Genomic DNA, 20,027 nt, shown 5'->3' with positions numbered 1-20,027 from the left:
ATCACATTCCTTCATTGCAGGGCCTCGGCAACACTGCTTAAATACCCTTTACTTCTTTTATTTCAAAAACCCTTCTTTATAAGTATAGAGGTGTGAAAACATTTGAGCTGACCATATACTATACAATTTTAACTAAGGGCAAATCTTAACATTCATTTGTATTACATCAGGGAGGCCCGTGTGCTACATAGCTATCGTTAGCTCTAAATAATATTATACAGTTAGATTGTCAAAATTCTTTTAATTGTTTTAAATTTAACAAAACAAAAAAGTACAAATAATACCGTGTAGGAAAAAAAAGATTTATTTTTTATTTATTATTTTTTTACTTTTTATTTATTTAATACCGTGTAGATTTATTTCCAACTGTTACAATACACTCATTTGTTACAAAAAATAAAATAATTTTTCCAGTAGTTCTTGATCCTCAAACTATGTTTATTTTTTTTTAATGTGAGTCTCAGAATACTGGCATATTTGCTGTCCTGCTAATAGGGTCAGAGAAATAAATAGTACCATTACATCCATTTTACTTTTGCATTTATTACTTTCATATGAGTTAATTAGATAAAAGTTTTTTAACACACATTTTTGTTAGCCATACTTTGAGGGTCATTGGCAGGTACAGTATGGCTTAGCAAATCTGGCTGCTGGACTATGACAGGTGATTGGCCGAGCTGTACTATTTCTGTCTATGTCAGCTGTAGTATAGCGCATTAAAAAAATACCTATTCCGACTTGGGAGTTTATGAATGTGGTCAGATTTCTCAACTGATCTGACCAGATTTGATCCAACACAGTCATGTGACCATGTGATTAGGTGCTTGCAAAAAAAACACACAATTAATGATGAAATAATAAACATGGAGCTGTGTTTATTTATGTGTTTTATGTTTGCTTAGAGTTTGGCTTTATTATAATGCTTTATATACAAAACTTTGGTATAGGAGGAGAGCTGGAATATTTATGGATACTAATAAAATCACATATATAAATCCATCCAGATTTTAATATTTGTATAGTCAGCAGGAGAGTCAAAATCTCTACAATATTAAAGGCATAAATAAATCAATGATAGGCTCATTTTAATACATCCAGGCATGGGCAGATGTTTATCTAACAAGTTTCCTGGAAAAAAAGTATGCACGGGATCAAGGATGCACATGCATAAAAAAGATTTTTATATAAGATTTGTGCAGCTGTTTTATATGCTTTTGTTTCTTAGTGGTGCTCATGCCATATGACGTGATGTATCGCAATGCACCCATAAGTAATGGTGTATTCATGATTTTAATATTGTAGAGACTTTGACTCACTTCCACTACATCTGGTGTATTTGTTGTTGCTCGGACAGCAAGTGAGGGGAAATCTCTCTAACAGAACCCCAGAGAACAGTAGGGAAAAAAATCTGGCTAGCCATACATGTACAATATGGAATTGTTTTAAACAACCTGAAAAGAAAACTGTTGTCATGGATAACTTGCTATTGACCCTTATGTGATTGTACATGCAACTCATCTGGTGGTTTTAAATTGGACTGGATGGTAATCTGGTAGACACCTGTAGACATGACCAGACAAGGGATTTCTAGTGAAATAACGATTGGACAGGTTACAAGACCACGGTCTGCTGTTTAGTTTAGTAAGCCAGTCCAGGAGGTGTTTGTATGTTTTTCTTTTCTCTCTACATCACAATATAAACATAAATGATTGGGTGACTGAAGCGATTATGTTTATGCCAAAATCTGGATATAAAGCCAACTTCAAACTTTGAACAAATGTCTAACTATCCTCTGATGGCTAGCTTTAGATAGAGTGCTCCTCAGATATATAGGTAGTTTCACAGTTAAGAAATTTAATTTCAGTTAACAGTAACTGAACCAACTAGATTTTAGAGATATTTCTAGGTACAAGAAATACTTATTCCTATTGTGTGCAGTTGTTTGCCTATAGAGGGAAACTTAACTGCAACGTTTCCCCTGCTCCAGCGATAACAGATGAGAGCTGTCATTCTCTGCCCACCAGCGCTGAAGTCCTCTCCAATACTTTTTCTGTCAATTTTTTCTCTCCTCATCTGCCATTGCTCAGCCACTTCTTATTTAATCTCTGTACACAAAGGAGCTACATTATAGCTGCCTTCTCTGCGTTTTATAATTGCCCTGAATGAACCAGGGTGTTAAGTCCAATCTGCATATCATGCAGGCTCTGTGCACTTTAAAAAAAAAGCTAGAAAAAAGGGGAAAAGCTCTTTAACCAGAAGAGATATGCAAAGATTCTTCCACTAAAAAAACTTTTTTTTTTTTTTAATAAATATACTGGTTGATCTTTATAGGCCTATTGTTAAGCTAAATGTAAAGCAAAAATGTTATCTTTTCATGTGTAAACTACTAAACACATCATCCCCCATGCAATGAAGATGAACAAAGGCAGTCCAGCCTAACTATTATTGCTCCTGCCATAGAAACAGGGTAAAAGCAAGCACAAGAGGAAGTGTGTTGAAAAAGCAAGAAAAACTAATTCAGCCACTCTATTCAACTCTTAGGCTGGACGGATCCATGAACGACGAACAACGAGCACTTTACACACGCCAGAATCTTGTCCGATATCAGCCCTGAGGCGATTATCAGAGGAGAATTATCCGACGTGTGTATGAAGCCTAAGGAAGCAATATTTAATCTTTTTGTTTTCAGTTTAGATACATTTTAACTAAAAATCCACTTGAAGGTAGAAAAGTAAAAAAAAAAAACTTTTCATTTGTCAGCAACTGGCAGGAGAAAAAAAATCTAATTTGGCCTATGAGTATAACCTCTGTGTTAATGCCAATCTGTCATGTTTAAAAAAAAAATCAAAAAGAATTAAAAAGAAAAAAAATGAATAAGTCAGACCACCAGACTTTTACTTTTATGTAAAAAAAAAGTGTAATTATAAAAAAATTGTGAATATTAAACCTAAAAGGAATTGCATACAGAAAAGTGCATGCAGTTCTAGGCCAACTGTTTTTTTTTTTTTTTATTGTCAAACTTTTGGGGATTTTATTCTGCATCTGAACACAAACTTGTAACTCATGGCCTTGCTTGTCTCTGGTAAATGCGAGTCACTGCTGCGCTAAGACATCCTTTTAAATGGTGTAACAAGAAGGATCCCAACCAATAGATTTTGCCACTTGTCTGAATCATATCCCTGGGGGTATAACCTTTTTAATCCTCTTTAGTTAATGTATTGGTGATCTTTACTTAGGCAAAATAAACAGAGCAGTTACCAACAAAGGAAGGTCAGACTTCCTCAGTTACTCTCTGACCTCTGGGTCATGGCCTTTGTTCAGATCTCAATAGGAGCTGCTCTCAAAGGGCCATCACAAAATAAAGAAGTAATTTAGGCACGTGTAGTGAGACATTCACAGGGCACTGGGTTTACTGAAGCTTAACCTCTGTTTTTTCTGCTTTCTCTTTCTGCTCTCACTTTTTATGCAGTAAACAAAAACTGTGTTAAATTTAGGTACAAATTGTGTAGACATAATTTTAGTTCTCCGGCTTTATATAACAGCTGGTGAAAAATCATGCTCATCAATTTAAACTTCACATGATTTATAATAACACAGAATAATAAATATAATAAAGAAAAATAGAATTATAATATTAATAAAAATGTGTAAACTTTTTGTTGGCCATTGTCTTTGGAACAGAAAGTGATGGAAAATCCAACATTTTTATATAGTCATTTGAACAGGAGGTTAGGATAAAGCTGCGTACACACTTCCAATTTTTATCGTTGGAAATGAACGACGAACGAACGATTGGCCAAAAATTGTTCGTAAAAAAAGTAACCAACGACGCCGACGAACGAGGATAGTCGTTGGAAATGAACGACCGGACCGGCGGATCGGATGACGATCGTTGACCATCTATCGTGTGTACGGTCGTTCAGTGATCGTCCATGGTCTGAGCATGCACGGTGAACGAACGTTCGCTCACTTCCTGTGGTGCACGTCACTTCCTGTATCCTTCAAACGATCGCATCTATCGTGTGTACAATATCTTTGAACGATCGTGTAGTTATCTGTATGTACAGGATCGGTGCCATACGATCGTTCGCAGATATCGTGCAGGATCGTTCGTCGTTCGTTTACCATTGATAAAAATTGGAAGTGTGTACGCAGCTTAAATCTGCTGATGTGAGAACCGCTTAAAGTGACAACTGTCTGAGTGGGAATATCACTTCTCCTTGGAAAAATCTCATCTTACTGTCTGTTGTGGAGTGATTGCAATGGTTTAGGTATACTAAGGGAATATAAAAACCTGACAGGGTCCTAAATATTTCCCTTTCTATTAGAACCAAAAAAAAAATATATTTTGTAACACTTTTCTAAATTCAATTATACAGCTATAATGCATTAAAAATATTCAAGGCGTGTTTAGCTGTGTACAATCTGGTAGCAGCATTTGTGAAAAGTCAAGTTTAGTTGCACAAAGTCAAAGCATACCTCTTGATGTTGTCAAATCTGTCTTCATAGCCACTTTGATCTGAAGTTTTTGAAGATCCTATGTGTTAAAAGAAAATAGGTCAGATAAAGCCCAGCTTTTAAAGAATCAACATATATAAGGATGGACAGGAGTAGACTACATATGTAAAATATAGGAAAATTCAACTTTAGCTTTAAACTGTAACCCCCCGAAAATAGAAAATCAGCTCAGTTAGGCTTTTTGAAATGTCTAGCTGAAGAGTGTGCTTAACATTTTTTTGGATTAGGTCATAAAAGGATCTACAATGTAGTAGATAATGTCATAAAACAATGAATATTGTAGGTTTGGACAAGGCTTGTTATTATTGCTGCAGTTTATTCAAAGACTTTCTTGTTCTCTATGTTCTGTGGTTTTAAAACCTAATCATAACAATAAATCATGAATGGGTTCTTCTGACAAAAAAAATGTTTTTCTTTAAATCCAAGTATGCCATTTAAGCCTGAACAATTAAAGGAACAGCCAAATTATGTGACATTCTTGCACTCTTGAGATAATTTCTCAGACTGCATATTCCTGTAAATTACTAGCCTTTGAGATACTGATGAAATTACAAACCCACAATCCTTCTTATTATGAATGACAACTTTTTTTGTAAACATGCCATATATCATTTCATGGACCATAGCCTTATGTTAAGCCATATTGAGCACTAAGATCACAAAAGGAACATCTAATGATCTTGGGAAAGGCTTACTTCTAGAAGGAGGCCAGCTTTAAGTATGTAGGAGCTGCATAGCCCTTCAAGGGTTGGTTTAAGAAAGTCTAGTTTAGAACGATCTGAAGAGCTGGAATGTTACTCTCACCCTACTAACCCCTTTTGTTCAGGTCATTGAATAGATATTTGGTCATGGTAGCCAAACTGGTGGGAAGTCCTTGGCATCTGGAAATTAAGGCATGGGGTTTTGGTAAAGCGTGATGATATGGGGCTCTTTGGTGCTTCTAGTGTCTCTCTATGACTCAGCTCTCAGGGGACATTGTGGTATATTTAAAAGAAGGTATAGTTGAAACCAGTACAGTCAACTTTAAGATATACTGGGACCAAAGACCCCTTCCTGGCTATTTCATTGTTGAAATGAGGTTTTATTATATTTATTTATAGTTAAAGAGTTGCAGTGGTTAATTATAGTATATTGTTATGCTTGTTATTCTTTTTGATTGGAAAAACGGGGCCCTTTAGCCAAACATAAAAAACAGTTTTGCAGAAAATTGCCAAAAACTACCATTATCAGTAAGAGAATGGGAGTCAAAATATGTGCCTAGCCCTAATAATCTTTTTATTTGCTGAAAACTACCATTATCAGTGATAGAATGAGAGTTAAAATATGTGCCTAGCCCTAATAATCATTTACAGACAGCGATAAGACTTTCTGCATCACACTAGAAAGTATATTTTCATATGAGTTGGAAGCATTATGATCTTATCATGCAACAGTATTTAATCTTACTGTACATAGAAATTATATATATAATATGTGAGGTTGCATTTATGGTTTTAGAAAACATTGGACTGAAAAAATGCCCTACCCACTTTTTGAATACCTGCCTACAGATATAAAAAAATAAAATTGCTTGTGACTTTACTGTAAATAACAGCTGTGTTCATATATATATATATATATATATAACAATGCTGGACAAGTCCCAGGGGTCAGACAGCCATTGAGCCTGAAAAAATACTGGTGCTGAAGTTACCCTTCTCAATTGTCAGCGGAAGCTTATATTTCATGCCTCTCCAAGCAGATGACCTGGGGGAGAAGATAACATAGGAGGATTTGGGGTAGGTGTGTTCAGTAGTATTTTAGCATAGAAGCAGGAGGTGGGGCATTAGCACAGCTGCAGAATATGCAAAGCACTGACACCCTCCCTAACAAACCCAGTGGAAAAACAACAAGTTTATTCTAAAGCCTGCTGCTACTCCAAGCATATACTTACCTTTACTATGCTTCCTCTCTACTCCATTCACCTGGTGGAATGTAGACGCAAAGCCCCGTGTAAGGTTAGAATCATGATGACTGTAGCCTACCTAGGTCTGAGTCTTCTTTTACCACTCCTATGTGACATTGCTGGCCTAATCACCAAGCAGCAGCACCATTACATACCCTGAAGTACCAGGTATTTTCTTCTCTTCCAGATGCTAAAAGGGGGTAATGTTTGAAATGTTTACAATTTGTAATAAAATTTGCTTTATATTATCAATATTTATCATGTAAGGTCTCTTTTATTATTAATAGAAAGAAATTTTAAAAATGGCGCAATTTGGCCAAAATTTATGGGTATTTGGTAGCGGGATTAAGTAGATTCACTTAGATACCATGCTGCCTAGGCATGCAATGCTGATGGTGGACTTTTCACAAGCTTAGCCTATTGGGTCATGTGATTATTTTAGTGAAATCTACTAGTTTACTATTAGAGGAAGCATGTGGTCCTATTAGAGTAATTTATATGAAGATCCCCATACAAAAAATGGATAGATGGTTTTGTTTTCATAACTATAAAGAACCTTGTGACTTCTCTCTGCATTTGTGGATTTGTCTGAAAATATGTGAAAGTGGTACAAAGAGGGACACCAAACAGGTTTTGGGATTTGTAGTTGTCTTCTCTGGCCAATGGGTTTTAGTAAATACAGCCCCAGGCCTAAAAATATCCCAGTTTTCTATGTGTTATAAAGGCATGCAGTAATGCAGATACATTAGATCGTGGACTGAATCTTTTATTTTAAGTTCCTTTCCAATCCTTACAAATTTTTTTTTTGAAAGGCCAATTACACATGAGATGATATTGAAAGCTCACGTCCAGACAATGCCTTGATCACATCATTATTCTGCAAGGCACATTATAATCAATCAGTAATGACAGTCTGCTCATTCAAACTACAGCCGTCTCACAGCTTATCATGCCCAGCCAATCCTCCACCAGCATACATGCTGGGTATCTGAAGCAGCTGATTGTGGGTAAATTAGAAATTAAAACACACCAGTGCCAATTTCCTCCATCTCAATCAAATATTCTGCATTGATTTGCTCAGTTAGTCTTCAACAAGAAATGTATTACCCAATACTTTGCCCTTTCTTTCAGGTCACAATACTTATGTCTATAACTCTTAACATCCTTTATCTCTAAGGTTGAGAATTAAAGTGCATCTATCTCCAAGAGCAATCACTTAATATACTGCTGCTTACCAGTCCTTATATGTAATGACTGCATTAGTTTTCATTTTTCCTGTCCTTTTAATTGGTGATCCTGTGAATAACGGCTCTTTTTTCCTAGGTTGACAATGCTCGCTCACTTATCTATGAAGGAGTACCATTGTCACCAGACAACAACAAGTGTGTTAGCAATACAGAACACCTCTCACTCTTCTCTATAACATATTGTGGGAAGTGTTCCATAGTTCTAGCACATTTCCTGGTAAAATATTTTACATAACACAGGGTTTGACCACGCAGGGCAGGGTTTAACCTTAAAATATTAGTAGCTGAACTGGGATTTAGAAGCGGAGGAACTCTCCCCACACTGTTAACGAGCAATGCTCAGTAGAGTGTTATACAGTTATTATTAACAAACTGTATTGATAAAGAGCCAATATATGCAGCGATGTACAGTAAATAAGCCTGCATATACATATATGGTATGGGGATATACAGATATACAATTACACCTGAAAAATAATTTATTACTGGGGAACTGGTTGTGAATAAGTTCATTGCTAAACCTTTCTAACTTCCAATTTTGTCCAATAAGGACTTCCATTGTCCAATAAGGCTATCACAGAGACAGCAACCACACTATCATGGGACAGGGCAGTTTGGGGAGCATTGATAGAGTTTATTCAATTAGCATTTACTCAGGGAACTATTCTGTACACAACTGCCAAGCATCCTTTTATATAAAAAAAAGAATAATAACACAATATTCGTCCAACCACCTTCTGTGGGAGTTTCTTCTATATTGAGTTTCAAACAAAGGGAGACATTCTGAAGACAAACAGCTTCTGCTATGGGTGCTCAGCAAATCATGAGGAGGTATCCTATATACATAGGGTGTACCGTATGTGGATTACTTGTAATTCAAAGTTTCTATATTCATAGTAAAACTAACGATTTTCTCTTCGCTTGCAAATCTAAACCAGCAGCCTTTAAGTAGTAATTTAACTGCTACTTGGCGGACAGTCAGTGAAAAATTGTCTTGGCTACAAATGGGAAGTCTTGTTTTCTTAGTTGACTCCCTGTATGCCTGCAAGTAGTCGACTGCTTAATATCAGTGTTGGGCTGGCTAGTCGTCCACATGCCTGAAAAGTAATGTTATTATTAAGCTAGCATCTATCTCCTTGTGCAAAAGGAAAAATTGAAGGAAAAAATGGAAGAAGACATTAGGATTTGGTGCACAGTGGTGTTGATGGTATAGGGCTAGTGGCATCAGAGATTGTGTGGAAAGGTATCAATGCAGCAATTTTAGGCCATTGACCTTGCGATGTTTTAGAAGGACCGATTGTGGGTGGCTTTTAAAGGCCTGCCAAAGATAGCTGTCTAAAAAGCAAAAGGCTTGAGATGGATCTGGATCACATCTCAGATCACTTCTTTAGCTTTTTGGGATGACTGCACCAAAGTGTCAAGTGAGGTGAGGTGTAGTGAGACATAATAAAGTGAGAAGCAGCCATCCGTCAAAATATGTTGGATGCTGAAAATTCTTAGGATGACTAAGCTTCTAAACAGTGAATATTAAACGAACGGGCTATGGGACAGGTAAGTTTGGCTTCTGTTTTCTTACATGGTAACTTCAATATCCAATCATAGGTACAGGAAAACCCTCTTTTTTTTAAATAAACGCTCAAGAATAAATTTTTATACTCAAATGAGTATAAACTCTATTCCCACTTTAGAAGGTGTAAAAAATAAGGGTGACTCATAACACTGTGAAACCTGATTGGTTGTTTTGACCAGGAGCTACATGCAACACACAGTAGGGGGAGAACAGTGGATATGAATTGTGACATTTATAAAGACATTCCTAATAGATATAACGGCAAAGTGACTACTTCTAATTTCCTGCTCACAGCACAAGTTTACTACTAAAGGACTGCAACAGCCAATGGAGATACTCCTGTCTCCTAGCATTAAAGTCTATTCCAAGCTAAAACATGTTGGATAGCGTATTTAAAACTCTTATCACTGTTTCTGTAATTTTTGTTCTTCCTGCATCAGAATATATCTCTCTGGTGGGACACAGACAGCAAATAAATTCCAACAGGGGTTCTATCCCTGAACCTCTAAAACTCAAAAAGAGATGTAAAGCCAAAAGTTTTTTTTTCAATTTACACAGAGTAAAAGAATAAGAATTGTCATTTTTTTCTGTGTCAGTTTTGAGAAACTTTCCTTTGCTTGTGCTGTCCTATGGACTTAAAGTAGAACACCAGGAAATTGTTACACTGGTAATGCCGTGTTGGATTAGAACGGGTAACTTTTCTAAAAAAAAATTGGAGAGAGTTTCATTTTAGGAGGAAATAAAAGAATATTTTTCCAATGTATGAATAATTTTCCAAAGAAAACCTCTCTTAGACGGAAACAAGTGTCCCCATCATAAAATTTCCCCTATACTCCTTTTTTGGCAGCAACTCAAAATTTGGGATTTATCTCACTTTTATTTCTGGTAGTATTGGTGATCTGATCAGTAGGAAAGATTATATTATTTTCAGAGGACACCAACAGCAATAAGAACCTGAAAGTGGTTCTAACCCCTAACTACCCCTCAAGTATAGCCTTTAATATTTTTTAAGGCAACCATGTGCATGTCTTGCATAACCGGGTTTTTATATATATATATAATTTTAAAATATATTCTTTACACAAATACAGAAAATTGTTTCTCTGTAGCTAAGTGTTGGAGGAGTGTTCGGTGGAATAAAAGGTATTAAAGAAAAATGCTAAAAAGAGTGAATAAGTGGGCAGAATTAAAGAATAAAAACCCCAACCTTACATGTCTCTGAGAAAAGCTGCTAAAGTAGGTCAGCAAGAATGTCTTTTGAAAACCGACCATGAAATTTTAAAATTGGCAGAGCTTTTGCTAGTTTGAAAGTGCCCTTGTTGAGAAAAGCAGCTGATAAAACTGCAGCTTCAGGGCAGACAGACAAACACATAACAAAAGAGGGACCCCATAAAATTCTGCCGATACCCCAGTTGTGTTCACCCATCTGCAAATGCCTTGTAAATTTCCCCTTGTCTAGCGTGAGAGAATAACTGAGAGAAATGACAGCCCGGGTGCTGTTTACCAAAGCAACTTTTCAATTCTCTCTTTCTTCTCTCCCAAGTGCCTCATCGTGGCATATGGCTTTAACGAGACATTTTATCCTCTGCAATTAAAGTCAACCATTGCCTAAAGAGAATCTGTCACTAAGTGTCCTACCCCATGCGGCAGCCCTCTCATTGTTAATATATATATCCCAGGTCCATTTGGGTCTAGTTAAAGTGTACTGTAATGCTAAAATATTTGTGACTGCACCATTTTTGAGTAGTTGTCTCCAGGGTGCTGATACACAACACCTAAAGTATAATTTCTCTAGAACATCACGGTCCAAATTCAGGCATCATCCAGGTTCAGCATCCACATTCTGGACTGAGATGCTGGCTCAGAGAAGACAAGACGTCTTCTGTCCACTTGTGCTGCAGACTCTCCTTGTGACTTACTACAAAGTTTCACTGGAAAGGAAACTGAGGAAATGCTTCAGCTGCCTGCAGCAGACTGATGATATCAACGGAACCTAGGCAGAGTCACTGGACTAGAACTCAGTGACTGTTTTTTCATTTAAAATGTTCTTGCAGACTTGTGAAATGACTAAATGTCCATTTTAACGCCACGTGCCAAACCTATTTAATTTTCACTGCTAATTATTCACAAATGAAATAATTCCCTAGTTTTTAGCGTGAAGGGGATTCTGAGTCAGAAGTCTCACTATAATTCAAGAAGCACAAAGCCATTTCTTCCTGGTATATGTCAGCTAGCTAAAAAATCAGCTAGCTATGAATATAAAACAGCTACTGGATGTTGTGGTTCCTCTTGCAGACCCCAACATCACTGATGTTTTAGTAGCACTGTATTTAATGTCCAAAAATTGTGGAATCACACAATGTAATGGGATCAATTTTCGAAAATAAATAAATTAGGAATTATTCCAAGACGTATATTAATATCATAATATAAATATAATGAATAATTTATCAATAAAGTATAAAGTATCAATTTTGATAACAAGTGCAATGAATTTGCAATGTGCTGGCACTCTGTTTATATAAATATATATATATATATATATATATATATATAGGGACCAGTGATGGGTATCAACATTTAGAGCATGAATACCAATGGTTATTGGTAAAATTGTTTTCTCATCTCTCTAAGAATAAGACATTTTCAGTGAAAATTAATTTCTGTCAATTAGGGGCGAATTTTGCTTACATCTTAATCTGAAATCGGTAACAATAGTTTTTCATGGTGAAATCAGTATTAAAGCTTTATCAGGGTTTAGGTAAAGGTTGGCTGTGTCTTACCAAAATATTGAATTTGATATATAGATATATATATCTAAAAAACACCTTTAAATGTCGCTTTTGATCGGCTCTCATGACTCTTTTTTTTAAATAAAGTAGAATCAAAAAGCAAGAATAGTTTTTCTCAGACTAGCATATATATATATATATATATATATATATATATATATATATATATATATATATATATATATATATATATATATATATATATATATATATAGATTGCAGTGGATACTGTCTTGATTCAGATATATAATGTCACATTCAACATATTAAGTTATTACATTTATCCTCAACAGTTCAGTGCGTGCATCCTGCACCCAATTTTGCATGAAACACTAAAATAAATTCGATTTTTAAAATAAAAATGATTTGACATTTCCATTAGGTTGAAATAAGTATTTGTGGTGATCAAAAAGTCCTTACGTAAAAAATGTCCTTCAATAGCAATGTTTAGTTGGATCCTTTTAAAATATTATGGTAAACTCTTTGTAGTTGCTGCTCTCCATAGCTCATGATTTACTATTAGTAACTCCTTCTTCATGCATTTTAAAAAAAAATCATTAAAAGGGCAACATAAGAAATCAATTTTGTAAATAGCAATTGCAAGCTTCATTTTCCATGTACAAGGCTTTTGATTTTCTACTGTGGACAATAAATACAATTTAAAGTTTGTATGAACATTTCACAATTAACTGTAAATGGGTGTAGACTGAGCCCCACTGAAAAACTGCATAAGTCAAGCGGTTAAAATAGATACTTCAAACGCCTGTACAAACACAAAGAAACAAATTAGATAATAAAAGATATTTACAGATACCCTGTTGCATTTTCAAGTCTGTCACAAAGGCGGAGTTCCACCTAAATAAGCTGTTTTAAAAAAATGTCATGCAACACAAATCTAAAAAGAAAACACAATTACCCATGTTATTTTAAAATGTTTTGATTTCAAGACTAGTACAAGGTTTTGTAAAGTAAAAAGTAGCTTAGTAAATAAGGTGAAGATGTATTTACTTTAAATACCCAATCATGTGCATTAAAAAATAAATAAAATAAAAAACTAAATTTTTGCTTTTGTATGATTGAATAGTTAACACAGCTTTATCTTTTTTACTAAGCTAAGGGAACAATCACTATGCAAAGTGAACACATACTTTGCTACATGAGCAATAGGTTTGATTTACGTAAAAAGAAGAGACTGTTCACTATAATTAACTATTTTAGTAAGGACGATGAAGCATGTTCACTTTAAATGTTCAATCGTATGCAAGAGAAATTTAAAAAATAAATAAATATCTGTTCCTTTGTAAATAGATTGAAGCAAATACAGCTCCACCTGTTTCTCAGAGCCAAGTTCCAATCACACCGGCTGAATTAAAGCACATATGAAAGTTCACGCAATAGATTGTGTGAATATTCACCTAAGTTTTCCAATTCATTCCGGATGAAATAAGTAAACAGGAATTTTATTTTTACACTTAAAAATTGAAGTGAATATTCACTCAATTTATTGTGTGAAGATTCTCAACTCTTTTAGTAAATCAGTTTTACTAAATGCAAACTTTATATATTTTTTTTAATGTTCTTGACTCTGACAGCACCCAACCTCTTCATAATAAACTATAAAATTTTGAACTGCAATGTTCAGAATAATTTGTGACAGTATGGGAGGCAATATTACAAAATGCCATCAGAAAGTGTTTGCAGTGTCTGATCCGACCTAATGATACGCCATTAGTCAGTGAAAGGCAGGAGTGCAGACATTGATTATTTGTTGCACTGCCTCATTACAAGTCAGGAATTGATCTTGTAAAAAGAAAAAAAAAAGCAGAATCTTGTATAAACTGCAGATGGCTTTATACAACACCTGAATACTGAACTGATATTGTGAAGAACAAGATATTTTCTTCTGTTTATTCACACGGTATATACTGCAGCCTTATCACATCTTTTATTGTAAAGTTAATTAATAAACTTTTATTCTTATTACTAAATTTCAATTTCCTTTACTTTCATCTTTTATAGATAAGAGTTGTCATTTTATCAGCGCCCTTTGCCCTGTATTAAAGCTAACAAGCATTTGGTTTTATTGTTTTTTGCATTTTTTGCACTACCAAGGCATATTCCATATCTCAAATGAGTGACGCTGAAGTCCAAATCAGCATATATATAAATGTACGTTCAATAACATATAGAGGTGACTTCAAAATCAGAGTACATTTAAACTTCAAACCCACAAACCCACTCCAGTGACCTGTATGAGTTAAAAGCAAGTGAAAATATATATTGCGTAATTAAACAAAGGAAAAATGTGCTTGCTTGTTTCCCCTTAAGAGGATCACCTTTTTCTATTTTAATGAATATAAAAAAATAAAAAAGAGTATATATCTTTTGTTTGCATTATCAGATGTAATAGGAAAAAAATATGAAGTTCAAATTACGAAAAAGAAGACATCGTTAGAAAAAAAAAAGATAAAGTTATACGTTTCATTGTATGATTACATTAAAACTTTTCCACTAGCTAAAGCTCTGTCGAAAAAGAGAGACAGAATATATATATATATATATATATATATATATATATTTATATTTATACACACACACATACACACACAAAGTTGAAAATATTATTGTATTAACAAAAAAAACATTGCAATGAACATTATCTGTTGGTGTAAGTGAAGCAAATACCTTTCCCTTTCTTTGCCAATAAGCTATCTATAGCATACACATCAATTTCATATTTTACATTTCTATGAACAGCTAACACATGTATGAATACACAGCCTAACATTTTATTTTGCATTAATAAATTAGCACTGTCATAATAATGAAAGGGGAATGAGATAAAATGTAATATATATTGCAAAATGTTGCTTACATGAAAGTTTAGGATTGTCCTTTTGTGTTGTGACATTTTATTATAATACAAAAACTTGTTGCACCTTTAATGTCCACTTTAGTGCATCACAAGGTATGCAACAAATACACACATAGGTGTGCATGCACACAATATACATGCTGAACTAGTACTTGCATATCTAACATATGTAACCTGCAAATATAGGCCAAAACAGGGAAAATATAAAATGGCGGAACTGAGTAAGCCCTGAAATGGCGTCTGGAGTTTCGCCAGACACAACACAGAAACAGTTACTTGGCCAGGATTATTGTAATGTGCTTTTCCTCTTTTGCATAGGTATGTGTATTTATATACTTTATTTAAAGTTAGCCTCTGTCTGGACATATATATATATATACATATATATATACATAGGTGTGAATGCTTTCTTTATTACAAGTCTATTTTATAGTTTGTCTTTTTATGTCTTCTCCGTTTGTATTGCTACCTCTGTGTAATTTGTGTGCATTCGGCAGATTTTCTTGTGATTGACCAGCTCACATCTTTCTTCATCTTGGTACTGTTATTTTTTATGCCCTAAAATGCAGCAATTCACAGCACAGTTACACAACTTCACTAGTTTTGTTTTTTAGACTCGGATGTGGCATCCTGACAAATAAGGGGTTAAATTTTTCGAAAGAAAACATTTCACATAGGTCCAATACGTTTTAGGTGGACTGCAGAATTTTGGGTACTTTCGGTCAGAATTATTTCATATATATATATATATATATATATATATATATTATCAAAAAGGGCCAAGACACACACAGGAATTTTTAGGAGCCAGAAATATAAAAAGAATAGATTTATTAGGTGCATTTACATATAATGTATATGCATATATTTATATAAACATATAGGTACAACACATACATACTATATATATAGATATAGATAAATTTATATTAATAAATTATGTTATATAAATATATATTCTAAAAATGTATGAATGTACATAGTAGCACTCTGTGTGTATAGGGAAATATTTTTATTACATATTACTTATCATCATATTACAGTGTTGATCTTGATTGTATTTTTAAGTTCTGCTTTTTAACATTATTTTACCAGTAAATAAGTCAGGAGGTCGGTTGCAGGTGATGATTATTCAAACAGGTAGAGAAAAGGGATTTGTAATATTGCAGAGACTTTTCTAGGAACAAACATTTCCAGGGACATCTATTTCTTTAAACCTGTAGACCGTCCTTGGAAATCAGGGACAGCTGGCAGTTATAATGCTGTTATGTTTCAATCCCATTCTGATGCAATATACACAATGCTTGCAAAAACAGCACCAACTTCAGTTACAACACATTTTACATTCTAAAAGCCTAATAGAAACCAAGCAGGCCGAACCTTTAGGTCTTTAATTTACCTAAATGTTCCCCAGATTTTGTGACTTATTGCTACAGCCTGTGTGGATACTACGAAGGCTTAATTCCTGTCTATACCAGAGACTAGGCCCTGATTGCAGAAAGCTTTGGCAGGATTCAGTACTACAAGCTGTTTGATACAAAAAAAGCAACTAAGAATTTTAAGGGTAAATGGACGATCTGGAAGAGCTTTTGATTACTGTAAAGCGAACACAGCAAGTTATTTTCTAAACCTTGCTTTCCGAGCCCCCCACATCCTGCCCACGAGGGAATGAACCTATTTTTAGGATGTTAAATTCTGTTTCGCATTTTTTCTACAAAATTTTCATATTTTTCGCCTCCCTCTGTTACCTTGCGACTGTCTGTCACTTATTTCATGAAAATAATTATATAGAGGCAAGGTGTATTCCATGGCATGGGCTATCAGCACATATCTCTGCAGTTCTTAGGCTTTGGGTATAAAATATAAGTATCTGATGGTACAATATGACTATCATGTCTCTGAGCGTAGTTAGGGTAAAAAAACAATAGTGTTACTGATCCAATATTACCGAAATAGCTAATCAACTGTCCTAGGAGCTGAATTGTCACCTAAAAAAAATTAGTTTTGCCTTTAAATATACTTGGAATCAATACTACAGAAATGTTTTATATAAATAAGTCTTTTTGTACATGTCTGTATGTCTGTGTGCAATCATCAGGATCACTGCATGATACAGATAGATAAATAGATACTACACATACACATACACATGTAAGCTGCAACTGATGTGTAAACCCTTAAAATGTAAGTTTCGTGTGTAAATTCTAATAAACATAGAGATAATGAGACAGACAGGGTTCAATTTTTTAGTATTTTTATCTGCCTAAAAATCTGTGCATAAGTTATCGTCCTACCTGTAAGTGTACTGGTATTTAAACATTTCAATTATATATATATATATATATAATTATACACAAACACTCACAAGTACATTAGCTATGAATGATGGTATATAGTCTTTTATACATAGGTTGCCCTTGTTGATTTTTACTATGCTTCTCTTTATATAAAAAGTAGTAACCCCTCCCCCTCGACCCCCCACCCCGTGAAATTAGAAATAGTTGACCCTCCAAACCCATATCCTCTTTTCTGTACGGGGGACGACTACAAGGCCTGTAAAGTTTTAAAGTGGAGCCTGTGCACATTTAATAATGTCTTTCTTCCTCAATGCCATCCCCCTCTTTTTATTTTTTTCTCTCCTTCGAATTTACCAATGAAGTTAAAAGTATATATTTTTTTTATGAAAGCAGAAAGGATTCAATTGGTTGAGAGGAATGGCGAGAGATGACGCAATGGGATACTTGGCCGGGTAAAATTGTTGATGTATGCCAAAGCTAGGCGTACCAAGAAGTACTGTTGCTATGAGAGAAATAGCTGGTCGAGGCCTAAACGTCCCCCCCGCCCTCCCCTCTTTTTTTCCTTTTGCTTTTTTGGCTTGTACCATCGAGACTGCAAACAGCTCACTGTAACGAAGGAAAGGAAGAGCCCGGCGGATGTTTTCATTAGGATGAATAGGAAAAAAAAGGGGATACAGGTTAGTGAGAAGGGGTGGGGAGCTATGAGGTCGAAACACTAGAGGTGCAGTTTGGAAGCCGGTAGGATCGCATTAGCTAAAGCAAATCACAAGACTAGGCTACATTAAGTTAACGCAGCTTGTATTAGCAGACCAATTATTTTATTTTTTTAAACATAAAAAAGACCCCACCTTAGTTTTTGAGTCAGTTTTTCCCCTCTGAGGATTGAGCGGTTAAGATATTGCTTTAACTCCTCGATGTCACCAAATAAAAAAAAAAATTATCAAACGAAAGTAAAGAACTCTGAAAAGAGAAAAAAAAATCAGAAAAGAAAGCAAGAAACGTGGGGAATAGCTTGCAGGATTTTTTTTTGTCTTCCTTCTTCGGCAGAGAGAGAGAAAAAAAAAAGTTTGTTCTGCTGAACTTAGTTGAGCAGCCTTTGGAAACCATGCCAAAAGAGGCAGGATGTTCTGCTTACAATAGGCGTACAGAGATCTGCCACAAATGGAAAAAGCCAAATGTTGGTCTTTGGAAAGAAAAAAAAATACCATACACTCGCGCTCTCTCTATTTCTCTCACTCAATCCGCACATCTCTGTCTGAGAAAACGTAGCTTCTTTTTGCTGCAGGAGGGGGCCTACCAATGTGTGAGCGTGTGTTTTTATTTTTTATTTTTAGCTCTCCAGCCTGCTCACACTAGCTAAGGGTTAAGGAACAGGTTTTCATTTTTTAATATCTGCTGGCGGCAGGAGTAAGTCGCCTCTCAGCTGTTTTCTAGTCCTCAATGGATTCCTTTTTTATTTTTTTTAAATAGTACTATCTCGCCACACTTTGTTTTAACAAACAGAGGTATGGAAAGGACGTTTTTGTAAAAAAGAAAAAAAAAGTGGGGGGAAAAAGGCGTACTGGGTAACCAGCAACGTGACACTTGGCATGATTCCTGCAGCTTTGCTTTGGGTTATGCAGGGGGAGGGAGTGCTACGAGAAGCTGCTTTAACAGTTCGGCAGTAAAGAGAAGAGAAAATGGAGGGCAGACTTGTCGTCTTCCTCTAGCGTGGTGGATCTTCTGCAGAATCCTCTGGCATGCCTTGTCATTCTTTGCAGTCTAATTTTCTTTTTTTCCCCTTCCTTTTTTTTTGTAGGCACACTCAATCAAACTGCAATCATGGCAGCTGGTTTTCTTTTTTCCCTCTCTCTTTCTCTCTCTCTTTTTCTAGCCCAGCAGTGAAGCTGTGTCGCCCAAGTGCTTATCAGCTTTTGACTCAGTGCCAAGATAATAGCTAGAAAAAGGGCTGGGCAGCTTTACTTCAGATTTTGCAGATGGTTTTAAAGTGAAGGCAGGGGAGTTACTGTGGAAGGGGGTGGGGGGCCAGGGCACCCACTCAAATTGAAGCCAAATAGAGATCTAGTTTTTTGCTGGGTGATAACAGGGTGAGAGCATCTTTTCACAGAATGCCAGGGTAAACTTTTAGTTGCATTGGGCAAATGCCAATTTTTATAACATTATATGTAATTTTTGGAACATACTGAGTGCTGTATTGTAGTAGCATGCTTTATAGTATGCCCAGTGAATTTTAGTAGCGTAACGAAAACAGGCCACGTTCCCTGCAAACCCATGCACATATGCATTGTGGTCCTTTTGTGTGTCACCTGCTCAAGGCTCAGGCCAAATTTAACTGGACTGCTAGGCTGGCTGGTTGATAACCTGCAAAATTTGCTGAAAAGCATGTGGGGTAAAAGAAAAGTAAGATATTAGTACACTCAATCACTACTTATAATACTTATCATTACATATGTAATAATATTCAATAACACAGCAATATCATTACAAGACTGACCAGTATCACATGTACAACCTCTCAATAACTTTTTAGAACTGCAGTTTTCTAGATAACATAATAATTCCCCCTTCCAGCCCCAACCTGCATTTTTAAACACATGTTGCTAGTAATATTCCACCCAATGTAATGATAAAACAGTGTAACTTTTTTGTAGCACTATGCATACAATGTAGCATGCCCGGGCATTAATGCTGCCTTCTCCATATTACTGCAGTTCAGTGAATTATAATGCATACAATGTAGCATGCTCCTCCAGCATTATTGTTGCCTTCTCCATATTACTGCA

At 35.3% G+C, this 20,027-nt stretch overlaps 1 long non-coding RNA gene across 8 annotated transcripts in view; it reads right to left on the bottom strand.

The window, feature by feature from the left end:
• Window positions 1–19,667, bottom strand: part of LOC140323310 (uncharacterized) — an 87,545-nt gene extending 67,878 nt beyond the window's left edge. The window contains exons 1-2 of one of the 8 annotated variants that reach the window (XR_011919340.1): window positions 18,093–19,667; window positions 4,480–4,537 (exon numbers count right to left, since the gene is read on the bottom strand). This is a non-coding gene — a long non-coding RNA (uncharacterized lncRNA). The remainder of the gene's footprint in view (window positions 1–4,479; window positions 4,538–18,092) is intronic. The other 7 variants (XR_011919342.1, XR_011919336.1, XR_011919339.1 and 4 more) reach the window with 7 other exon arrangements.
• Window positions 19,668–20,027: the final 360 nt, after the last annotated feature.

The sequence above is a fragment of the Pyxicephalus adspersus genome, chromosome 2 (assembly GCF_032062135.1).
Source record: "Pyxicephalus adspersus chromosome 2, UCB_Pads_2.0, whole genome shotgun sequence".
Classification (NCBI taxonomy): domain Eukaryota; kingdom Metazoa; phylum Chordata; class Amphibia; order Anura; family Pyxicephalidae; genus Pyxicephalus; species Pyxicephalus adspersus.
This window is presented reverse-complemented; position numbering and strand designations above follow the sequence as displayed.